At 40.9% G+C, this 24,830-nt stretch overlaps 1 pseudogene; it reads left to right on the forward strand.

The window, feature by feature from the left end:
- The first annotated feature begins 1,355 nt into the window (after positions 1–1,355).
- LOC134629693 (perforin-1-like) lies at positions 1,356–24,527 on the forward strand (annotated as a pseudogene).
- The last annotated feature ends 303 nt before the right edge of the window (positions 24,528–24,830 follow it).

Consider the following 24,830-nt stretch of genomic DNA (forward strand, 5'->3'; position numbering starts at 1 on the left):
CTAATGGAGTATGTTGATATAACATCCTTGACAATGTCAGTGAAGTGACTGCTGCAGAATTGTGGATCATCACTACACAATAAAGGCTCCCAGTTAACTGATGCTAATGCTTCTGCTACATTTTGTTGCTGACTTCTTGGTATAAATTCATAAAAGGATCTCCTATTAGATGAACTAAAGTTTTCTAGAAAATAATATAAAATTGTGGTCTGAAATACCAGTGATAAAATTATAAGATTTAATAATTCGCTTGGGCTTATTACTGAAAACCAGATCTATTTTAGTTTTAGAGTGTCTCGTTATTCTTGTGGGTTGTTCAATGTGTTGAGTAAAGTTTAAAGTCTCCATTATGTCCTTGAGTGTTTTTCTGTCCTTTTGACAATCCCAGTTGACATTAAAATCTCCCGTTACAATTATTTCATTAGACTTATTATTTATAGTATGATATTTAAGTAATATCTGTAGTTGTTCATAAAAAATATTCTTTGCGGAAGGAGGGCGATATAAACAGATCAACGTAAATGACATTTCTGGGGAAAGAGTGATTTTAACAGAAATATGTTCTATTTCAACATCTATTGGTGAACTAAGTAAAGAGCAATCCAGGTGTTTTTTTACATACACAAGTATTCCTCCTCCTCTTGTTCCAATTCTATCCCTTCTGAATACTGTGTACTCTGGAAAGACAACCGCAGACTCAGGAGAAGAACTTGTGAGCCAAGATTCAGGGATACCCAAAATAGAAATATCGGAGTTGCTTAGAATAGGTTCCAGTTGCTCATGCTATGCTAACATACTGCGAATGTTAATGTGTCCACATAGAAGCCCCTTTGGTTTATTTTTAGTGTCCCAGATTACTTTAGCCTGATTAAATGTCTTGCAGATCTTTGTTCCTCTGTAACTTTTAATAGCAGGATTTCTTGTCCTTTTGTTGACAATGCTGTGAGCATTTAATGATGAGAAACCCTTTACCGGAGACTGTAGTTTGGGTACAGCAGGTGGAGGCCCAGGCAGCCGAGATGGGGGCCCAGGCAGCCACGTTGGGGGCCAAGGAGCCCGGGGTGGAGGCCCAGACAGCCGAGGTGGAGGCCCAGGCAGCCGAGGTGGAGACCCAGGCAGCCGAGGTGGAGGCCCGAGCAGCTGAGGTGGAAGCCCAGGCAGCTGAGGTGTAGGCCCAGGCAGCCGAGGTGTAGGCCCAGGCAGCCAAGATTGAAACCCAGGCAGCTGAGGTGGAGACCCAGGCAGCCGAGGTGGAGGCCCGAGCAGCTGAGGTGGAAGTCCAGGCAGCTGAGGTGGAAGCCTAGGCAGCTGAGGTGGAAACCCAGGCAGCTGAGGTGGAGGCCCAGACAGCTGAAATGGAGGCCCAGGCAGCCCAGATGGAGGCCCAGGCAGCTGAGGCGGAAACCCAGGCAGCTGAGGTGGAGACCCAGGCAGCCGAGGTAGAGGCCCGAGCAGCTGAGGTGGAAGCCCAGGCAACTGAGGCGGAGGCCCAAGCAGCTGAGGTGGTAACCCAAACAGCAGAAGGCCCGGACAACAGGGGCGTAAACACTATTAGTTCAGCCAGCAGCAGAAGCCGCTGGAGAGGACGCGGAGGCCACGGTAAAAAGCTTCATCAAAAACCACCTGAAGCTGCCGGAGGACACGGTGAAGAACATCGTCTTCGATAGGGTGCATCGCCTCGGCCCCATTCGGGCTACGGCCGGGAGACCACGTCCTATCGTGGCCAAATTCGGCCACTTCAAACAAAAGGAACATGTGAAAAGCCGCGGCAGGGAATTAAAAGGAACGGACTTCAGCGTGAACGACCAGTTCCCCAAAGAGATCCTGGAACGACGCAGGGTCCTCTTCCCAATCCGACGTGGCTTCATCCAGAAGGGCTCCCGCGCTGTCATCGCTGTGGACCGGCTGTACGTGGACGGACAGCTCCACCGCGACCCCGACATCACTCCGTGGCTGTATTAACTTCACACCAGATAAGAATCCGCTACACCCTTTCCCCATCCACTCACACTAACTTGCATTAACATCTGTTTAACTTACCAGTATCAAATCGCATCTTAGGTGTGATATCATAGCAGTATTAACACCATCACTCTCCGTCAATGGTTTGATTAGAATGTTTCCGGTTTTTCTTTTTTTTTTTTTTTTCTCTCTTCTTGTTTTTTCTTCTCTCCTTTTCCCCTCTTGTTTTTATGCTGCTCACCCTTGTCCTTGGTTTCTTTCTTTTTTCTTTCTTTCACTGCTTCGATCACCTGCTTCCACACTCATCCACAAACAACATCCTTTATTTCGACACATACGCACAGCACGATCACGCACAGTCATGCGCTCAACGGCAGCACATTTACATCACTCAGACAGCGCACACAGTTGTATAGGATACACACATTTAAGCCAAGCGTACTCATCTTAGTAAATATGCAAACACATAGTCAGACTCAGGGAGCATCTCGCCACACACTTTTTCTCTCTCTCCCTCTCTTTATTTATGAACAAGTGATGTATTCTCTCCACCTGTCTAAGCGACACACACAGCATACACCCCTAGTTATACACAGACATCTATGGGTGCACTGAGATTCGTTACATGGAATGTAAATGGAGCTGGCTCCAGAGAAAAGAGGTTAAAAATATTTAACCAACTCAAAAAACTACAGGCAGATGTTGTCCTTTTACAAGAGACCCACAGACCTCTTAGAGGTTCGAATGAACTTAAAACACCTGAGTTTCCTAATGTGTTCTCAGCTTGTTATAATTCTAGACAAAGGGGAGTAGCAATTTTAATACATAAAAATATTAATTTCACAGTACTCGATACAGTTATAGATTCAGAGGGCAGATTCTTAATCATTAAACTATCTATACTTGATAAAAAGCTATGTATTGTAAGTGTATATGGTCCAAATGTTGATGATCCCTCATTCTTTCACAGTTTTTTCAGTGCACTCTCTGAACACTTAGATGGCACACTTGTTCTTGGAGGCGACCTCAACCTTGGACTAAATGAAGAAATGGATAGGCTCAATACAGCAGGAACTCAGCGTAATTGGCAGTCCACAAATATAATCAAACAGTATATGAGCGACTTTGGTCTTTGCGATGCATGGCGCTCCCTTCACCCCACCAGTAAGGAATATACTTTTTTCTCACATGTTCATCACTCCTACTCTCGTCTGGATTATTTTTTGGTCAGCAGCTCACTGCTGAGTGACATTTCAGACACTGAGATTCACCCTATAGCTGTCAGCGATCATGCTCCTGTATCTTTAACACTAATGCACAAGAATAATACTACGCCAAGTAAAAACTGGAGATTTAATACATCACTGCTTAAAGATGAAGACTTTATTAAATATTTTAAAAAAGAGTGGACTTCATATTTAGACTTTAATGACACTCCCGGAACATCAGCTTCTGTTTTATGGGAAGCAGGGAAAGCCGTGATGAGAGGTAAAATAATTTCTTTCTCATCACATAAAAAGAAAAAAGAAAACAAAAATATTCAGGAATTAGAAAAAACCATCAAATCACTAGAAGAAGCCTACGCGTCCCACCAAGATCAGGAAACATTGAACAAAATACGCAAAACAAAACTAGAATTAAATGAGATAATTGATAAAAAAACAAAATTCTTAGTACAAAGACTACGCTTACAAAATTATGAACATAGTAATAAATCCGGTCAATTTCTAGCAAACCAGCTAAAAATAAATAAAGAAAAAACAACTATATGTGCTGTTCAAGATTCATCTGGGAACACAATATATGAACCGAAACAAATAAACAACATTTTCAGGGATTTCTATAAAACGTTGTATTCACCACAAATAAACCCATCTAAAAAGGAAATTGATCAGTTTTTAGACAACATAACTCTCCCAAAATTATTAGACACTCAAGCAATGGCACTGGATTCGCCACTGACGCCAGGTGAACTCCAGGAAGCCCTGATAAATATGCCCAATAATAAGGCTCCAGGTCCAGACGGCTTTCCTGCAGAATTCTACAAAGAATTCTGGACGATTCTAGCACCAGTTTTTTACAGAACGTTGTTGGAAATCAAAGAAAATGGCAGACTTCCACCAAATATGAATTCTGCAAACATTAATCTCCTGCTAAAACCAGGCAAAGACCCTGTATATCCCTCAAGCTATCGTCCAATATCCCTTATAAATGTAGACCTTAAAATAATTTGCAAAGCTCTCTCAAAGAGACTAGAGAAAATAACCCCCCTCTTAATTCATCCTGACCAAACTGGTTTCATAAAAGGTAGGCACTCATCAACAAATACACGTAGATTACTTAATTTGATAGACTACTCATACAGTAAAAACCTTGAAACTACAATATTTTCTCTAGATGCAGAAAAAGCGTTTGACAGAGTTAACTGGAAATTTCTATTTGCAACTTTACACAAATTTGGTTTTGGATCTTCTTTCATCAACTGGTTAAAAATATTATATAATTCCCCAACAGCTTGTGTCAGAACAAATGACCAGACATCCTCCAGCTTCTGTCTCCTGAGGGGCACCAGGCAGGGATGCCCACTCTCCCCTTCACTGTTTGCAATTTTTATCGAACCACTAGCAGCAGCAATTAGACAGAATTCAGTAATTAAGGGCATAAAATGCAAGAACGTGGAACATAAAATCAGCCTTTATGCGGATGATGTGTTACTCTTTCTCCAAAATTCACAAACCAATATCTCTGGGGTGATTGAACTGATAAACTCTTTTGCAAGAATATCAGATTACTCAATTAACTGGTCAAAATCTACAGTCCTTCCGATTAATTGCTCCTTCCATAATTCCTCTTCTACTCCACTGCAATCGGGAAATATAAAATATTTAGGTATTAATGTTTCTCCCAAGCTTGCAGATCTAACTAAATTAAACCATATCCCACTTTTAAAGAAAGTAGAAGGTGATCTGGCTAGGTGGAAATGTCTACCCATATCACTCATGGGAAGGGTTGCCGCTATAAAAATGATGGTATTACCAAAAATAAATTATTTATTCTCAATGATCCCAACTAAACCGCCGCAAGATTGGTTCAGATCTCTAGATTCATATATGTCCAAATTCCTTTGGAAAAATAAGCCCCCACGTATAAGCTTAAAAACACTACAAAAGACCAAGGATAAAGGAGGATTAGAACTACCTAACTTTCAGCACTACTTCTTGGCCAACAGGCTTCAGTTTATCTCAGGATGGCAAAAACATACCCTCTTAGATGAACCTTGGCTAGATGTAGAACAAGCACTTTGCAATAATCTAGAGATTTCAGATCTACCGTTTATCAGCTCAAACATCCAACGACATGAATGCTTCAAAAGCGTCAACATCAGCTCCTCTCTGACAGCGTGGTGGGAGTTTCTGAAGTTGACAGAGTCTCCATTAATCCCATGCAAACGTACACCTATCTGGAACAACCCTGACATATTACAAAACAATAATATGATAAACTTTTCAGATTGGAGTAGTAAAGGAATCAAATATTTAGAACATATACTAGAAGGAACAGAATTTATTTCATTTGACAGACTAGTTACACAATATGGGATCAACAAGAAAAGATTTTTAGAATATCAACAAATTAAATCCATAGTAAAAAAGAGATTTAAACCGGGTCAAGTTGAACTACAAACACCACCAAGTGTGGTTCAATTTCTTACTCTTAAAACCCCCAAATTACTATCCAAAATATACAGAATGCTTTCTAAAACAGATGAATCAATATCACTTCCTATTGCAAAATGGGAAGCGGATTTATCAGTTAACTTAGACCAAAACTTCTGGTCTCAGATTTGCTTAAAAACCTTTCATTTAATTAGAAATCCCAGTCTTCAATTAATTCAATACAAAATACTACATAGAGTGCACTATACAGGTCATCGGATGTTCAAGATGGGCTTTACGTCTACCAACAACTGCTCACACTGCCAAACCAATTCACCGGACAATTATATCCACGCTCTTTGGTTCTGTCCACCAGTTCAGAAGTTTTGGCGTGAGATATGTGAAGACTTATCAAAGTGTCTGAAATGTAACATTCCAACTTCTCCTTTAGTATGTTTGTTGGGCAGCTTAGATAATGTCACTACGGAAAAGAATATAGCCCATATGGTTTTCACTGCCCTATGCATAGCCAAGAAAACAGTCCTCATGAACTGGAAAAATAAAAATAATCTTAATTCTAACCAATATAGAAATTATCTATTAGATTACATTAGTCTTGATACAGCCTCTGCCACCACATCAGATCAATTGCTCTGGGCTCCTTTGATCAGCTCCATCACCTAGTGGGGGTGGGGGGCCATAGTTTGGTCCCACCTTCACTGTTGTGATTGGTGTGGGGGTAGGGACAGGCTTAGGGCGTCGGGGGGTTCCCCAGGAGCATCTTCCTTGGGGGGCTCAACCCGGGGTAGCGGTCATGGCCAATTAGGGGCTCTGTTGGCTCTTAGGTGACGGTTTCCTCGTGGCTGCGTGCAGCGGGGCTAGGGGAGGGTCTGTGCTGACGGACGTGGGTTACTGACCTGGTAGCCTGGCTGCCCCTGGGTGGGTCCGGGATGGGCGTGAGGTTCTGGGGGCGCTCCGTCTCTGGGCTGGGGCCCTGGCCGGGCCTCAGGGGCTTGGGTCCTGGTTGGTGTGTTGCCGAGGTTGTGGGCGGGTGGGTGTATGGGGGCCCGGCCCTGGCGCGGGGTGCCGCCGGTGCATCGAGCCACCTGGGGGGCTCTTCAACTGGTGGGGGAGGTTGTCACATCTTGCAGGAGCTTTCCTCTCTTCAGGAACTCTCTCTGCAGGAGGGGGAGATACAGGAGTGGTGGAGGAAGATCTCAGCCTGGGCGTCTATTGTCTTGTGTAGTCTGGAAGATGAGTGGATGATGGGGGTGGGTGCAGTTTTCTCTGTGGTGGGGTCAGGTGAATTGTCCCGGGCTCTGTGGGGCCGGGGGGCGCTGCTGCACTGGGCCCCGGTCCGGATGGGCCTGGGCCCCCTTTCCCTGGCGGGTTGCACAGCATGGGGGTGCCTACTGGGGTCAGCGGGGGAGCTGGCCCCAGGGAGGGGTCACTTGCCCCTCCCTTCCTTCCCTCCCCATCTCCAGCGGCCTCCCTCTTCCCGCTCCACCACAATCACCCACACACGCAGGGCCTTGGGGTAGGGGTGTGTCACCAGGGTGCAGAGGAGACATCCCCCCCCTCTGTCCCCTTCTGGCTGCCTCTGCCTCAATTTTATCCCACAACTTAGACATTCACATTACTCACACTCTCATTACACATACATATAGGATCTTGGAGGTGGGCACGCTACACGGATTCCAAACTACCATCAGGGTGTACACCTCACCCCTGGCGTCGTTGCCCACCTCTCAATTTTAAATACATGTAGACATTGAGGGCTAGCAGGAGGGGCTATATGCTTACCTGCTGCTCTGGCAGGTGGCTCCATGCCCTCCTGGGTTTTAAATGCACCTTAGAACACACATACATCAACAGTACATATGAGCGGGTGGAGGGAGGTTTGGAGTCTTCCTACACCCCCGTTCTCTGCGGCCTGCTGGAGCAGGGGGGCTAGGAGGAGGAGTTGGCCGTCCGACTGGGGTCTGGTGTATGGGGCCTCCCTGCTGCTGCGGAGTCGGGGCGGTCTGCTTCTCCCCACCGCAGGGAAAAGGGTTACACCACCTGAGTCTGGGTGCAGTTTCCCCCTCCAGGGGCAAGGGTACCTAGACTCGGGGCTTAGAGTACGCTTGGGGAGTGTGATTGTGTGTACAGCGTCTCTCTATGTCTGTCTCCACGTTGGGTGAGTGTTGAGCAATTGTATATGAGAGCATGAGGGTGGGAATAGATGTTTGTATCTGTGTGTGCCTGTTTGTCTGTGTCTATATGTCAGGTTGGGTATCAGACGCCACCTCTCTGAGGACATCTCAGGCCCTCCAAGGTTTGGAGGCCCATCTCCCCCCACCACTTCCCCTGCCGGTGGCGGACGCCCTCAGACATCGGTGCGTTGGTGGTTCTCTGTCTCCGGGGGTGGGCGCCCAGGTACCCACCGGCTCACTCCTTGGTGGCTGCTTATTGGGGCCTGGAGCCTGGGGCTCGCTCGGGCCACTTTGGGGATGGGGTGCCCTCGGCCTCACGGCCCGGGGCTCGGCCACTCAGGCACAGCTGGCTGCCGGCGGAGCTCACGGGCACGTCACTGCAACCCCCCCTGGCTTCTGCTCCGCGGCTGCTGAGTGACCCCTCATCTGGGACTCTCCTCAGCTCTTTCTGGGATAGTGGCGCGGCTGCCCCTCTGTTGGTCTTCCTTGGTCTCTTGTGTTCTGGGGGCCTCTGGATGTCTGGAGTCTTGATCTCCTCCATACCTGCTTCATGCCCTGGAGGTCGGGGCAGTGGCCCCCCACACCCTCTAGCAGATCATTACATGAAGGAACCTTTTAAAAACAAGCGCGTTCATGCTCACAGGTGTACACACGGGTGATCACACACACAAATTACACCCTTTTTGGCTCCTACCTCAAAGCACACTGTGCGCTGTCGATCTCACGTGCTGCACAATAATGTTTAATATTTAGTATTTACTGTCATATTCTCATATATCATTGTGATCTTGTTTATTACTCTCGTTTTCTTCTGCTTGCTTTCTTTTTTCTTTCTCAACAGGTGATCCAGGTGATCGATATATGTATTTTTTTGTCTGCTTATTCTGTTGGTTTTTGTTTTTTGCCCTTTTTCCCCGTCCCTCTTCTCAGGTTTTTTTCTTTCCCTCTTTCTTTCTCCACATTCTCTCCTCCAGTCAAGTCTGTCCCGTATTCAGCAAGTGAAAATAAAATAAACAATAAAAACTTGAATCAAATGGACCATTACGGCAAGGCTGGGATGGTCCATTTGGTAAAGTAAATCCGTTGGGCATCTTTCTTCGCCTTTAGACAATAATTCTGATGGCAAAAGAACCAAACGGGACAGGTTAAAAAAAAAAAAAAAAAAAAAAAACACTATTAGCTGCAGATGTAGCCTTACTAACTGGGACGATGGTTGGAGCACAGTTAGTTGAGGTGGAAAATCCAAGAATCTTGTGAACAAAAGATGTTGACTCCATTTGGCTGGGAAAATGGTATAATTATCCAGCTTTCTTGGACATGTCGAACTCCAGAGAAGATAAAAATGTATAAAAACAAAAAGACAAGTTGATGTCAAGATCCAGGGATTTTTAGATGGTTTTTTAAGTGGGTTTTTTGGCAAAAGCACAGGACCTGCCAAGCTGTGTGTCTGCACCCTAGCAGACACACAGAGTGACACCTGTAAACTCTGCCTCAATCCTCATCAAGAATAGAATAGAATAGAATAGAATAGAATAGAATTCAACTTTATTGTCATTTCACATGTCACAGGTACAGGGCAACGAAATGCAGTTTGCATCCATCCAGAAGTGCTTTAGCCATGATATAGATATATTACAATATATATTAGCAATAATATAGATATGTAAGTATATTACAGAAATGGGTCTATTATGGTATGTTATAATGTACACGGTATGAAGTATGTTATGAATATTCTATAACTATAAGTATGTACAGGCTGTAGTGAGTACAAGCTATGTACAGGCTATGAACAGGATATAAATATGAAAAACTATACAGAATATGAAATAAAAAACTATACAGAAATATGAGATATACAGTTATACAGAAATGTGAACTATGCAAGTTATGAACAGTTGTAGGATTAATAATTATCGTATGTACAGAATGATTATTTACACAGAACTATACAGTAGTGGGCTACAAACTGCAGAAAGTAACTAAACTAATAAATAAACATCAACAAATTACTTTGACGTACCATTAACATGCTAACACTGGTGATATTTTCAGCTACCAGTCTCTGCTTTGGACTGGCGTGCATTCAGCTACTGCAGTTTTCATCTCGAGGACAGTGAACACACCTCCATCAGGTATTCTAGGACTTAAAAACTCAATGTGCCCTGACACGTTTCATATATACGGTGGCCCCTAGAGACAAAGCACGTACAAACTCCAAAACACATGCAAACTCCAAAACACTTGCAAACTACAAAACACTTGCAAACTCCAAAACACATGCAAACTCCAAAACACTTGCAAAATCCAAAACACTTGCAAACTCCAAAACACTTGCAAATTCCAAAACACTTGCAAACTCCAAAACACTTGCAAATTCCAAAACACTTGCAAAATCCAAAACACTTGCAAACTCCAAAACACTTGCAAATTCCAAAACACTGGCAAACTCCAAAAAACTTGCAAACTCCAAAACACTTGCAAACTCCAAAACACTTGCAAACTCCAAAACACTTGCAAATTCCAAAACACAACGGAAGTGCTCCAGGACCCTAGGGGCAGTGTTGAGCTTTTGTTACCTACTACACAAGCCAGGAGGTACCAATGACCGGATTTGGGCTGTCTGCAGCCTTAAAGGCCGCATTTTAAGGCCGATTACGTCACAATGCGTCCTTAATTTCCCTGAATTTTAAGGATGGGTCGGTGTAGCCTCCATGGCCCAACATATCCCAGATTTCATAGCGCGGCGGTGGTGTGGATAATTTTGCCGAAAAAAACGGCGGAAGCGGAGCCGGCGAAGAGTAAACTTTCAAAAGTAAGTACTGAATATTATGTCACTTATTTATGCGCAAATGTTTTTATAATGAAGAACATTAAAACATTACTGTTGGCCACATGTCGGGAAAGTTATGTGACATTAGCGATGTTTGTACTAACTTGGTTTTAAAGCCTTTACTTCAAAATATACGTTGTTCAATAGTTGACCTTAATCTTACAGAGAATGTGATGATTTTATGGATAATTAAAGTCAGTCATATATCCACAAACACAACAAGCTGAAAGTCAGTGATGCTGCTCGGTTTGCAGTCCTGAATATCACGGCACAAGTAGGATCCACTGCACTGTTAATGTTAGCTATGTTATATTGCTGCCTCTGTTCGGTGGTGACGAGCCAAACGGACTTTAACGTGTGTTTGAACGAGCTGACGGTTCACTCGTTAAGCTAAAAGAAAGATGCTTTAATCACAGGAGTCACACATGTGTCCACTGTACCATCTGGGAACTCTTCTTGTTTAGCTCTCGTAATAACACAAACACTAAATCCTCCTTCTCTTGTGCTGTTTTGTAGCAGTGTATACACCTGTCTGTCTGTCCTGCACTCTCTCTCTTTTTCTTTCTCTCTGATTGTGCAATAAAAGTATGAACATTCATTTATAAGTTACACTTGTGTTTGAATCCTGCAGCTTATCACACATTTGATTTCCATGTGTGACAACTGCAAGTGTCCAGAGTGAGGACAGACTGAGGAACCCACTGCTGCACATCATCTGTGAGGCTTTGCACCCCTGATGATCCACCAGGACAAACTCAGCAGTGTGTGAGGAAGAGGAGGAGGAAGAGCCAGCAGCAGCTGACAGATGGAGAGAATAGACAGACTGTTCCCTGTTTGTGAAGGACTGCTAGGAAAGTTTAACATAACTAATTGTCTGTCCTGAATCAGACTTATTAGGTAATGTTCAAATAATTTTATCATTCCAGTGTTTTCAGTGTGGGAGAAAGTACTCAGGGCCTTCAAGTTACACACTATGAAAGGCAGAAACAAGTTTAATATTCAGAAACCTAACGTATGTATCAGCAGCAGAATGGAGCTAAAAATAAATGTTTGTTTCAGTTCTATGAAGCTTTGAGTATTTTGGATTAGTAGTACTGCTGTGTTTGTTGCATGATATTGCTGTAATTGTTTATATGCTTTATATATTCTGAGGTAAGTTGATCTATAGTGTTACATCATATTCTATAAGGATGTTATGTGTTTGTTTACTTTCTGCCCAGTTTGACCCATTTAGCAGAAGTCAGCCTGTTTAAGGCTCTGATATCTATTCTGTATGACTTAAAGCAGTTATGACATGGTCTGATTTTATCACCCAATAAAGGAATATTTCATATATCAGTCTAGTCTTCATTTTATCAGAAACAGTTATCACAGCTTGTACATTTTCTTTTTATAAATATATGTAAGCAATGAGCCAAATTTAGTAATGCCAACATACTGAAGGAACAACATTTGTCTCTTATATATGATACACCTATATATGCACTGTCAAAGATACTTGTCTTTGAGTGAAGATTTAAGGTGATAAGACATATAAATAACTGCAACTTGAATCTGTACTGAGGCTCAGTATTTGACACAGAGTTCATGTTCACTGCTGTAATAGCTAATAATGATTAATATAATAACTATAATATTGGCCATATTATATTTACATTACCAAAGTGATATGACTTTAGTCTCATGAACAACATTAGCTAAATGTTATTTACTAACTAATCTTAAATGACTGTTCAGTACAGAAATGAAGCCCAAAAATCATGTTTTACTGTCCTGTGGTCTCAGCCTCAGATACTTATCAAATCACACAAAGCTCTTGTAGAAACAAACAAACAAATGAACAAAATATGTTCAAGATAGCCTTCTTCATTTCTGTCAAACAAAGTTGTATGACACGTTTCCAGCGGTTAGTGTCATGGTTGCTAGGCAACCTAGGAAGCGCAACGGAGACTAGACCGTCCCATACAGACAAACTTGCCGTTTATTTTGCAAATCGAGCTCAACACTGCCCCTAGCGTCCTGGAGCACTTCCGTTGTGATTTGGATTTTGCATGTGTTTTGGAGTTTGCATGTGTTTTGGATTTTGTACGTGTTTTGTATTTTGCATGTGTTTTGGAGTTTGCATGTGTTTTGTATTTTGCATGTGTTTTGGAGTTTGCATGTCTTTTGGATTTTGTACATTTTTGTATTTTGCATGTGTTTTGGAGTTTGTACGTGTTTTGTATTTTGCATGTGTTTTGGAGTTTGCATGTGTTTTGGAGTTTGTACGTGTTTTGTATTTTGCATGTGTTTTGGAGTTTGCATGTGTTTTGGATTTTGTAAGTGTTTTGGAGTTTGCATGTGTTTTGGATTTTGCAAGTGTTTTGGAGTTTGCATGTGTTTTGGATTTTGCAAGTGTTTTGGAGTTTGCATGTGTTTTGGAGTTTGTACGTGTTTTGTATTTTGCATGTGTTTTGGAGTTTGCATGTGTTTTGGATTTTGTAAGTGTTTTGGAGTTTGCATGTGTTTTGGATTTTGTAAGTGTTTTGGAGTTTGCATGTGTTTTGGATTTTGCAAGTGTTTTGGAGTTTGCATGTGTTTTGGAGTTTGTACGTGTTTTGTATTTTGCATGTTTTGGATTTTGCATGTGTTTTGGATTTTGCAAGTGTTTTGGAGTTTGCAAGTGTTTTGGAGTTTGCATGTGTTTTGGAGTTTGTACGTGCTTTGTCTCAAGGGGCCACCGTACATATATGCTTCACTTACAGGCATCATAACACTCACACCTCCTACATGAATTCATTTATCAAACTGAATGGTGTTGAATCAGGGGCGATTCTAGGATCAGAGCTTTGGGGGTGCTGAGCACCCAAAGGACCTGCCGAGCCAGGCAAAATAAACTTTACACGTCACGATGAGACTTCTTCCCTGTCTCTGTCAGTCCCTGCATCCTTAAATGTCTCCAGTTGTCACAAGTTCTCTATGACTGTCTCCTTGGTGCATTTAAACCCATGTTCCTCCCTGTCCTCGTCGTCTGTTGTCTTCATCTCCGTTATCAGTCATCATACTTTTACCATCTCTGTGCAAGTCTGCAAATTTCTTTATTAAATCACAAGATTCTTAAATTCATCAAGTCTCTCTGTGCCTGGGTCCTCGTCACAAAACATGACATCACTGTTTTTGTCACTGTACATTTTAACACAATTTAATCCCCAAATTTTGAAAAGTCTGTAACAAAACCATCAAATCTGATAAATTTTATTTAAATGCTGCAAAAGAAGAATGGATTGGAATAAAAAAAAATACATATCCTAACCTTAATTACTGCAGGAGAATAATGAATGATGCTCATAGTGAGTAAAAAGTAATCTGAGTGCATTTTTTGGACAGAGATTTACTTTTAATGAGTATGTATAATATAATACAGATACATAGAAAAAATACTCCCAAAACAGAATAGGTTATTACAAATAAATTATTACAAAATATTATTTAAAAAATATAAAAATGGAGGCAACTTTGCCTGTGGTAGAATGTATACAATGTATGAAAAAATCTTTACTGCAGATACTAATTTGACTAATTTAATAATACTAATTTTGTGTTGTAAGATTTATGAGTTTCATGCTTGGTACTTGGGAGACCTTAACATTTTCTCAGGTGGTACACACTGTAAAAAGTTTGAGAAACACTGATAAGTGTATGTGTGCTTTTGGAAAACATTTAAAGCTGCAGTACAGGACTTTGAAACAAGCTAGCTTAAAACATTTTTAGAATATAAACAGAGCACTCTGCTTCTCTTTACAGCTCCTCACTCCACCAGGGCTCTGTTTGGCACTTTCTGATAGTGTGCAAATGTGGTGCACGTACTGCGGCAGTCATACAGACAACTGGACGGTCCAAGGGTTGGCCTACCTATTACTGGCTGAGGTTTTAGTAGAGTTGTGGCTGAACCACATAAAAATATATCATGAATTTTAAACTCCCCAATCAATGACAATGTTATGTTGGAATGTTGTTAAAGAGGGTCAAAAATGTTTCAACCCAGTTTGTTTTGCAGATTCTGTATAGCAGCTTTAATATAGGGAGAACGCAACTTCCTGATTGTATGAGTAAAATCAGGTTTTTTCTCTTTGTCAGTTTAACAGTTTCTGTTTTGCCTGTCACTGTTCCCTGTCTGTTTTCTTACCTGGTTCTTCCTGACCTTGTACTTTCTCCCCCTATTCCCCTCTTTCCTCCTCTCTCCCACTTTGGACTGACAATCATACACAAATAGATTGTATTCAATTAGATGAAAAAATTACATTAATATGAAAAAAATACTATTAAGATCACTAATGAAAAGTCCTCTCTCAGTGTACCTTCAACCAAAAGGCAAATAACCAAACCACATGAACATCTAATAAAAGATATAAATATTGAAACACTGATCCAACATTATCCTTTATTGACGGATCATTTGATCTTACACTTTTACCTGAATGTTGCTCCTTTTTTGAAAAAAAACTTCCTTATATCCATTATGAACCTGGCTGTCTCTCTGTACACAAACACACACACACATACAACAGGAGTTATAAGGTTAATGGGCATTCAGTCAGCATTCAGTTAGCTAGTTAGTATCCATTTCAAACAGGACAGTGGTAACAACAGTAGGCTACGGACAATTTTAAGTTTTAGATTTTAAATAGGCTATATACATTTCAAAGGGAGCAACAGGACGGTCAAATGTCGCTGATTTTACTACAGAGCAGGATGGATTGTAGGGTAGCTGTCAAAAGATTTTATTATGTTTATTATGTTTATGCTTAAAAGTACATTTCATTTTACATTTTATTGGATTATGTTTGCTCTTTTAGTATTCAGCTTAAATAGAGAAGTTATGAACGCTGTGCAAACTCAACAGGAAGCCTGCCGCTGTGCAAGCTTAAACAGGAAGCTTGCAGCCAGTACAGTTCTATTTTCACTCTTCCTGTATGTTTCTGAGTTCGAATATGCTTGAGTATAAATAAAGGCTGACAACTGCTGCAGGGTGTGAGTCTCCGTCGAGCCCTCACCCGTGTGCACGTTATTTTGCAAACCTGTCTGAGTGTCAATTATTCTGACCTGAGTTGCATTTACAGGAAAACTCCTGACATTTCTTGGTCCTTCGAGCCGGATGGGACAACCCTTTTGTGAGATCCCACAGGAAAACCTCATCGAGTCCTGACGTCGTGAGAAGCCCGCGCTGAAGTCTGTCGACAGCTCCTGTCCAGGTACAGGATAAAAGACCAGAGACGTACAATTCGGGTTCTGGCCAGCGTTCTTATAAGTGGTCCACGACGGTGGGGGTCGATGAGGTGGACCTGAGAGACCGGCAGTGAATCAGCAACCAGGTGAATATTAACACTCTGAGACACCTCGCGTAAAACGTATAGGCTCGCCCAGAGGGGTTGGTAGCATTCCTAAAAGTAAAGGCTCGTCTGAAAAAGGGCTGGTAGCATTTTTAGATAAAGCTCGTCTGAAAAAAGGACTGGTAGCTCAAAAACGTAGAACGCGTTGAAAAGGTATTCTTGTTGTTTATTTTTGTTGGTGGAATAAGTTGATTTTACAGCACAATAAGGAGGCTGAACTATTCCACTAATTTGTTTACTGTTGGTCACCTAAGTACTGGCGAAGAGAGAAAAGGTCGTGTTTCATCACTTAAAGGAGACACCGCTTTCCAGAATAGCTTGAAAGTAGAAGGCCGTGTCAACTACCTCTCTCGATTCTCGTGCCAGAGAAGGTGCCGCAGTTGTGTAGTTGCAAAGGATTAAAATGGGTAACGAAGCTTCAAAACTCACTGCTGACGAGCAGTGGCTAGAGAAAAAATGTCCAGGCGCCGGACAAATTAGTGCATGAAGATGGAGAAATTCAAAAAAAAAAGAAATCCAAAAAAACCCCTAAATGTCCCACATGGGAGGGAAAATGTAGCCCCTCCGCATTGACTAAATTAAAAGAAACCCTCCAAGCAGAAATAAATACTGAAAAAATCCTAAAAAGAAAACAAAACGTACACAAGAGTTGTAATATTTTAAAGCATGGAAAGTGGAATAAACAAAAGGTTAAATTAAATTAGAGCTTATCTAATGTATTCAAACTAATAATAGGAAGGATAACAACCTGTAAACTGGTATTAACAATGAAACATAGTTGGCATGACGACCGTGCCTAGAATGAATAGAATGCATGAAACCAGATAATTCACACGAAAATATATTAAATAAAAAGAAAATTATTCAGCCAAGGAAAGTGTGTCTCCAGCTTGGGAGGGGGTGAAACCGCAGATCACCCCCAGCCCTGGATGGATACATAGTGAAATATTGTAATATACTATTGCTGTTATAAAAAAGGAAAAACAAAACAATAATAATATTAACAATGAGATACTATTAATAAGAAGAGGCACCTCAGTCAGTTATGATGTGAGGTGGATAATTGTTAAAAGTAGTCTAAATCAAGCTTAAGGTTTGCTCAAACTCAGTACAATGATATATGAGATGAAGAAAATAAAGAAAATACCTAAACTAATCAGGTGCATAGAGGCGCTTGACCTGATTGAAATCCTGTCATCCTAGATGAGACTTTGTTGAGATAAAGAGCAAACCTATACTAACAACTAATAAGCCAAACCCGGTATACAACAGCTGAAGCTACAAGATTGAGAAGCTGAATTAAATATGTGGACACTACTAAGCTAATGAGCAAGTTACACACTTTTTATTTTTATTTCATTTGCTGCATATTAAAAGCTCACACATGCAGCTGTGAGCTCAGTTTTTTCCCTCACATTTCTGCTTTGTTCCTGGCAGCAACTTTTTTTCTTTTTGTGTCCTGACTCATGTGTGTAAAGCGTTCATGCCATCGGCAATTTGTTTTTGTTTTTGTTTGTTTGTTTTGTTGGTTTGAAAAACAAATTTGTGATCATACTTGTGGATCACAATGACAAATAATGATTAGGCACATGATTTACTAATGCCTAGCTTTAGAGCTGTGAGCTATGGGCTATAAGCAATGCAAAGTTTTTTCCTAACTTAAGAGTTTGAAATATGTAAGATGTGTGAGTTCTTTAAAAAAAAAAAATAGAAATGACCTAAATGCCTTAAGTCAAAATGTCGTCTTGCATCTACAAAGAAAAGACAGCAGAAGAAACATTCAGTAACTTGGAAATAGCCTTTCTACTTACATGTAGATGGAGGTGCAGGTTGCATAAAAGCAGTTTTAACACAGGCATTTGGTGAAAAACAACGTCCGCTTGCATTTTACTCCTGCAAATTAGACTCTGTTGTTTGCAGGCCTGTGCAGCTGCAGCAGAGGCAGTAAAAAAGTCAGCTGACATTGTTTTAGGCCACATTTTGATCATCCAAGTACCCCACGCAGTGACTTCAATTTAAAAAATAAAATAAAAATAAAATAGGCAAATGCTGGACACTTATTGTCGCTATATGGAAAGTTCGACAAAGAGTTCGATTAGTCTGCAAAAACAGGAAACATGTGTGCCTGTGGTGTGTGTGTGTAACAGGAACTACATGCCCATAAAAGGAAGCTGCCAGAGTTGTAGAAGCGAAACCGTTGACATCCTCACACATATATAAATATATACACTGACAGACAGTATGTTTTTTCAGCTGTGCAACACTTTGAGATCTTCTAAAGACACTATTAGAAGTAATTACATTGCCAAAACAGTTAGCACTGTGTAAATGTGCTGCACATCAGAAAGACAAATCAGAAATAACTAAAGGCAATAACTTTGCAGATTAAGCAGCTAAGTTAGTCGCACAACAAACTGTAGACACATTAATGTCTGCATCCTCAATGCAAATACCACTTGATGTGCTTAAAAATGAACAGAAAGCCGCACCAACTACAGAACAAAAGAAATGGTTAAAATGTGGAGCACAGCTAGGAAATGATTTGATGACTTGTAATGGCAAACCAATACTACCAAAATCCCTACACAAAACAGCAGCATTAGTGACACACGGTTCCACTCATGTGTCGACGGGAGGCATGGTAGATATAATTTCGAAACATTTCTACGCTCAAAATTTTGAAAATTCAGCAAAAGTGCCGGGCTCGTGGACAGAACTAACGGCACAATAAAACAGAGACTGAGAAAATGCATGGAAGAAACAGGGAGACCATGGCCTGAGTGTATAGGCCTGGTAAAAATGTGGATGAGACTGACACAAAGTTCTCAGAAACTCACACCTTTTGAAATCATTCACGGTAGACCATTTCCACTACCAATCACAAGTGAGCCCATAGATAAGTCAATAAGAGAAACTACACTAGCTGAATGGATGACTAAATTGCTTGAAAATAGAGAGATTGTTCTAAACAACCAACTGCCGAGTGATATCCCTCCAGTGTCTTGCAGGTTGAAACCAGGTGATTGGATCCTGATCAAAGTACTCCAAAGGAAAAATTGGAGCTCACCAAGGTGGGAAGGTCCTTATCAAGTGCTACTCACCACACCAACTGCCTGCAAAATAGCAGAAAGACCGTCCTGGATTCATCAAAGCCACTGTAAAAAAGTGAGTGACAACCTAGATGTTTAGACGCCGACACCCCTAATTCCTGGTGATCTGTTGGTGAAGGGAGGGCTGATCGGGTATACCCCGCCCTCTTTCTTCTTGCCAGTAGTCTACTCATCAGAGGTCACAGGTGTGTCTGGTCATCATGAAGACACTCGTCCTCCTAGTGGCTAGTGTTGCACTCCTGGTGAGTTTATTAATACTCACCCGAAAGAAAGAAGATGAACAACCCCACCTGCAGACAAGATGGACACATGACAACTCACGCCTTCGTGACATGACACAAGACCACATTCAACCATGATGAACCTCTCCAGATAGGACTACGAAATGGCACATGTGACAAATGGTTCTGGGTAGACCTGAAAGTGAAGCACAGGAGTAAGACTGGATCATTCCCAGTCTTTCTCGAAAACAATGGAAATTTGAACCACACCCTATGCTACCGCCAAGAGAACGGATCGACGCCAATGGGAAACACCACCAACTGCAAAGCAGTACAGACACATGCTCCTGGAGGACCAGTGAAGAGCAGCAACATCTCGAATGGCACCTACTGGGTGCAGGGAATGGCTTGGCTCTGTGGCCAACGAGCCTATTTTATCCTTCCTAGGAATTGGACAGGTCAGTGTGCTCCCATTTTCATATCTGACCACACTTTCAAGATAACCGTGGACGCCACGTCAACAATAAGGAAAAGACGAAGCACCCCAGACCTCAAGCGGCATGATTCCATGTGGGGTTCCGATGTCCCAGAGGAATTTAAACTTTGGACTGAAAGACAAAAGGTTGCTCACGCACTCTTCCCATGGGTGGGGGTAGGAAAACACGCTTTAAGAATAGAGACTCTGAATTACCGTTTTGGACTTTTCCTGAACGCTTCATGTAAAATCAACGAAAGGAGGACTATGTGTCCTCTTTAACAACACATGCTGCACATACATTCCAGATAATGTACATTCATCCAACATGACTGATGCTCTGAGAACACTCAGACAACTCAGGGATGTGCAACAACAAGACTATGTCACAAGCACAGAAGACTGGCTCACGTGGTTTTTAAGTGGCTCTTGGAAGTCCCTGCTGATTAAAGGACTTGTTTTTGTTGGTGTTTTACTTCTGTTATTGTGTCTTTTCAGCTCATGCGTGGTACCTTGTTTGAAAAACATGGTGTCAAAAATGGTAACTGCTTCAATTAATGCTTACATCACCCTACCACAGAATGAAGAAGATGATAATGAGATAGACATTTGGATATAACATACTCACAAAACCCACTATTTAATGATGTCTTGGCTAAAAATGTTTCACAAGTGGCCATAGACTGATACAATGTTAGTGAGTTGCTATGTACATATATAGGAGAAAAGATCAAACAACAGGAGGGAATGTCAAAAGATTTTATTATGTTTATGCTTAAAAGTACATTTCATTTTACATTTTACTGGATTATGTTTGCTCTTTTAGTATTCAGCTTAAATAGAGAAGTTATGAACGCTGTGCAAACTCAACAGGAAGCCTGCCGCTGTGCAAGCTTAAACAGGAAGCTTGCAGCCAGTACAGTTCTATTTTCACTCTTCCTGTATGTTTCTGAGTTCGAATATGCTTGAGTATAAATAAAGGCTGACAACTGCTGCAGGGTGTGAGTCTCCGTCGAGCCCTCACCCGTGTGCACGTTATTTTGCAAACCTGTCTGAGTGTCAATTATTCTGACCTGAGTTGCATTTACAGGAAAACTCCTGACAGTAGCAAACGTCGGAAAACAAGTTTTCAACACTGCAGGTTACCTGGGTGTAATGTTTTTCGGCTACAAAGAAACATGGTCTGACTCCTACCTAACTATATAAAGAGTAACTGCAGGTTAAATGTAGCTAATATGTCCTGTTTCAGCCAGGCACTAACACCTCCGCTCCGCTGCGTCTCAGAGTAGGGGAGAGGCGAGCTGGAACAAACCATTTTGGGAGGGGGGGGGAGGTATCTATACTTTTGTTACTAGTACTGTATGCTTTTTATATTTTTAGTAGTGTGTCACAAAAACAGCAAATATTGTCAAAAAAGTAAGAAATCTTTGGGGGTGCTTTGATTCATTTTGGGCTAAAATCGCCCCTGTGTTGAATATTTAATAATTGAAAATGCATTTATTTCCTACTGCAATATTTTGGGGAATTAAACAAAATAATTTCTCTACAGCTCACTGGTCGCAGCATACACCAACCAGAACAGCATCGACTGGAAGGTAGGAAACATTAATGTTGAGTGAAACATGCAAATCATATTATTATTACTGCAAACTGTTGATGTAGTCCTGTAATCATTCCTAGCTCCATGTTTAAAAGAGGGTCCCATGACTGAAAATTATAAGGACAATATTTAAAAGAACAAAATGAAGCAAAATAACCAGGCAACTACAGTAGAGCCCTACAAACATCATATATACGTGCTTCCCTTTATTGAGGAAGATCAACCCCATGCTTGCTTTAATACACAGTTCAAAGTAAGAAAGAATCACCTGCAATAACATGCACACATCCTGCACTGTAATGTAATGTAAATATAAAACATGGACATAATTTCCTTGTTAAAAAAATGAAGCCAATACATTGAACCTACATTCTATCTGAAGGAACAGTAGATGGTGATAGCAGTTGTTGAAGTGGTAATGTAGAAGTCTATAGGAAAATGGGTTTCTATTTCTCTTGACCTCTGTAAATACTTTTCTGTTGAGTTTATCTGCTCAGTCACTCATTTTCTGTCACATTTAATAATAATAATAAAAAGAAAGTAAGTCTAGTTTGTAACTCTTGGCCATACCGTACCTTAAAATAGAGGATTATCCATGGAATGAAACTACACACTCACTGGCCAAAAACTTGCAATCACAGATCAGTCGCAGAATGTCTGGTTTACAGTCAGGCACACGGTGCCTCATTACATTTGTCTATTTTGCAACTAAATGCTCAACTCTAGGGTTTCTGATTCAAAATGAGTCCTCAGAAACCGGGATGTGACATCACAATAGTTATGTCAATCTTTTATACTCTCTATGGTAGCAAGCTTTGTAGCTGCTCTCAATTAAAGGTACCTTTAAAGCCCACTGCAAATAGGTTGAACAACAGGTGAGTGATCATGTTAATTCAATGTGACCCTATAATTCATTTACTGACAATCACAGTTCAAGTAAAAACATAACAAGACTAAATTAATCCAAACTGATGAAAAGGAGACCATGAGCTGCTCCAATAACCCAACAAATTAGTGGTGATATTGTTATAAAATCTGGTGTAAAGCCCAGAATAGTCATGTGGTGCAGCTAGATTTGTGAGACATGTCCAGAATAAATCATGCAAAGCAAAGAAAGGTAAAGTGAGTTAGCATGATAATTGCAAAGGCAGTAGTAATAAGTTAATATTTAGCAGGTATCAGATTAGATTATCATGCTAAAATGTACTTTTAGCACTCAATGTAAAAGTACAGCTGTCAGCGATTGGAATGCTTTATGTTTCGTGGAAGCAGCTCATGCTTTTATTTTTGTTAGGTTGGACTGGATTTAACATGGTTCAGCAACTTGGAGATTGGAGGAACGAAATCTAAGGCATACACCTTTGCTACAGCCCAAAGCAGAGAGGACCGCTACACCTTCAGCACACACAAAGTCACCTGTAAACATTACAGGTAGACTTTGAACACTACTGCAACACAACATTTTTAAAAATTTAAGTTTGATGTTTACTTATAATGTACTTTTTTGTGTTTAGTTACTGTGTGTCCAACAGCCCTCCTCTCAGTTCTGAGTTCAGTAGAGATTTGGCCAGACTGCCAGCTACCTACAGCTATGCAACCAGAGCCCAGTACAGACGCTTCATAGACACATACGGCATACATTATATTCGCCAGGTAATAACATTAATATACACATCACTTTTATTTTTCTTTAATATTCAGAAGTGTATGAATTTTTTTTCAAATATTAATGTTCTTCAGGTTGATCTCGGAGGGCAGTTCAGGCGAGTCACGTCTACACGTACCTGCTTGTCCAGTCTGAATCATCTTACTTCATCCCAGGTATGTGTAGCACATATGTCTGGTGAAAGCAGTGAACATATGTACATACACCATGTACCAACAAAAGCAATTTCCAATGTTACCTCCTTTCACACAGGTACACAACTGCTCTTCATTGGGTGTCAAGGTAGGCCTGGGGAACACCAAACTAGGCCCTTATAATGAATTATAGACACCCACAGTACCTCTGCCTTGTACAGCTCTGGTCTCCACAGTCATTATTCAGAACTGGTGGGAGGCAGAGGCTGGACTGGGGAGTTTTCACTCACCAGAAATGACTCCTTGGGCTACCAGAATTGGCTAAAAACCCTCAAGGATCAGCCTGATGTAGTTTGCTACTCCCTAAGACCACTGCATGACCTGGTGCAACAGCACAAAAAGCAGGACTGAAGGCTGCCATAGAGCAGTACTTAAAAGACAACGCCATCAGTAGATCAAACAACACACAATCTTCCTGTAGCAGCAGTGGTCAAAACCTGGCTTCCAACTGTTGTCCTAAAGAGACTCAGAGGGGAACAGTGACGATAACCATGATCCAAGCCTTTGGTCTGAAAGGAGATTTTTGGGGCAAGACTGAAGGGTGAGTAGTGAACAAGATAAGCTTCAAAGGAAAGACCAATCATAGACATTTATACAGTAATTTTTTCCCCGTTTCTTTTGCCATTTCACAGATATGTGAAGATCTACTATGACTACCGTAGGTACCAGACTAATGTGATCCGATCTAACTTCCCTTTCTGGATCACCAGTTACCGCCTGGAAAATGTCAGTACAAAACACTTTTACCTAATTTTGTATCCCCAACAAAAAGTAAAAGCATGGACATTTGAAAAAAACAAAGATTAAACAATTTAGAATAATTTCCTTATTTGGAAAAAAAAACACTGTTATATCTGTATATTAAAGACATGACTTTAATAACACTCCAACAAATATTAAATTATTATATGAAACACACCTGAAATGCTGTTTATACCCCCTTTTTTCCTTTTTAATTATTGTTAAAATAATAAATGGACACAACATGCATCATTATACTGTATGCTACTTTAACTTTGGCTCACTTTTTTTTTTAAAAAAAAGGTGGAAACAAGCATCCCTCTGATGGCTCACTGATTATTTTCTGAATTATGTGTAAAAATGGTCAAGTCCTCTCCATAAGTACGATTACAAATAGATTTTTGTATGTCATTGTTGCAAAGTCCTTTATAACATGCAACGTTTTTCTTCAGTTCTTTGATTTGTAACACTTCAGAGGATAAAACATTTGATTTGGTAATGTTTGCATGGGTATAGTGTATGATAATGCTCATCATAATGAAATAAATGAGTCCTGATTAATTGGTACTTGTGGGTTTTTTTTTTTGTTTGTTTGTTTTTTTTGTTTAATCTCAGGGTTGGTTCTACAAATCTGAAGACACCAAGACCAGAATAAATAAAGTGCTGTGAAGTTAGAATACATTTAAATTGTATAAATAGCCAAAGCGCTGTGGAAAAGGGATTTCTTTTCTTTTTTTTACTGTTTTAATGAAACCATGATTTAAAAAATGAACACTGCTGAAAAAGACTGAAACTGGGAAGTGGGGAA

The sequence above is a fragment of the Pelmatolapia mariae genome, linkage group LG6 (assembly GCF_036321145.2).
Source record: "Pelmatolapia mariae isolate MD_Pm_ZW linkage group LG6, Pm_UMD_F_2, whole genome shotgun sequence".
Classification (NCBI taxonomy): Eukaryota; Metazoa; Chordata; class Actinopteri; order Cichliformes; family Cichlidae; genus Pelmatolapia; species Pelmatolapia mariae.